This window comes from Oncorhynchus keta, chromosome 4 (genome assembly GCF_023373465.1).
Source record: "Oncorhynchus keta strain PuntledgeMale-10-30-2019 chromosome 4, Oket_V2, whole genome shotgun sequence".
NCBI classification, from domain to species: domain Eukaryota; kingdom Metazoa; phylum Chordata; class Actinopteri; order Salmoniformes; family Salmonidae; genus Oncorhynchus; species Oncorhynchus keta.
In genome coordinates this window covers 58601109-58602339 of record NC_068424.1, presented here as the reverse complement: position 1 = coordinate 58602339, position 1231 = coordinate 58601109, and positions in this window count along the sequence as shown.

Below are 1231 nucleotides of genomic sequence, written 5' to 3'. Positions count from 1 at the left end.
GTTTATTTTGCAAGTAGATCGTCACTGTGATGCCTCGTTCACGTTAACCATAGGAACCCCGTTAAATTGCGCAGAATGTCGTTCATTTAAATGGGGACGTCCACAACAAAGTGGAATCGCAACGCCCCCGTGCGGTTGAAGGCTCTGCTGCGAGAAGGACGCCGCACACTTAATTTTTCCAAACTTTGCATCATCTTCAGTCCAGCCAGAGTCCGTGGAAGAACAGGAAGTGACCAACCACAGAAAAATATGAAAATGTGTGTTTTTTCGTGATGGCTTTATGGGATAGCTAGCAACTTGTAAGCAATTACCCATTCGTATAGGGTACTAACGTTAGGGGATAACTAGCCCGTTGGGTAGCCCGTTTGGGTAGTTACCAAATACGTTCTCTGACTGTCACTGCTCTTGCTCATCAACAACAAAAATCCTCTGTGTCTTCACAACTTTTGGACATATTTCAACAAAACTATTTTGTGGTAAATGTATCCATTTTTAAAAAAAAGTTGATATAACGTTACTCCAATGAAGTTGGATCTATAATTGTTTTTAAATGTACAAGCCTTAAGATAAATAATCCTGTTGTTTACAGATAAATATTTAAATAACTTTTAAATAATGTTGGATGAGTGTTTTGGGGGCTAGTTACCCTTTTACAGTTATGAATGTTTCTACCTGTCATTTAGACAATGACTAGCACAGTTAGCGCTACTTTACGCTAACTTGCTAGCTAGCAACTTCAATAGCAGTAAATGCTAGCCAGCTAACTAGTTAGCAAAAGCTGCTAGGAGTGCTAGCTAGCAACCTTACTTCCAGATCGTCTGAGGTAAAATACATTAAAAAGATAACGTAACTTAATTTCAGTTGTAAATGACTGATACTTTTGCCGTTAATCTTACTTTATTGAATTTTAGTTATTTTACACAGCATGTTATGTCATATAGCTAGATAGCTAGCTATGTTTTTAAGAGAGAGCTTTTAAATTGGCATATCTCCCCATTTTCAGTCACAGGTGGGGACTGGATTAGGTTTGAGCATTGCAGGAGGTGGGCTCATGAGTTGTGCTCCAATTTTACTGGGGATAGCTTTATTTGTGACCTATGTACAAATTAGAATCATGCAATAGCAGAGCATAAGAGAGTTTCCACATCAATGTCACACTGAATTAATGAGTTAAGTTATTGTTATTAAATGTTATATTCCAAAGTTATTTAATGTTATTAGTTATATTCCA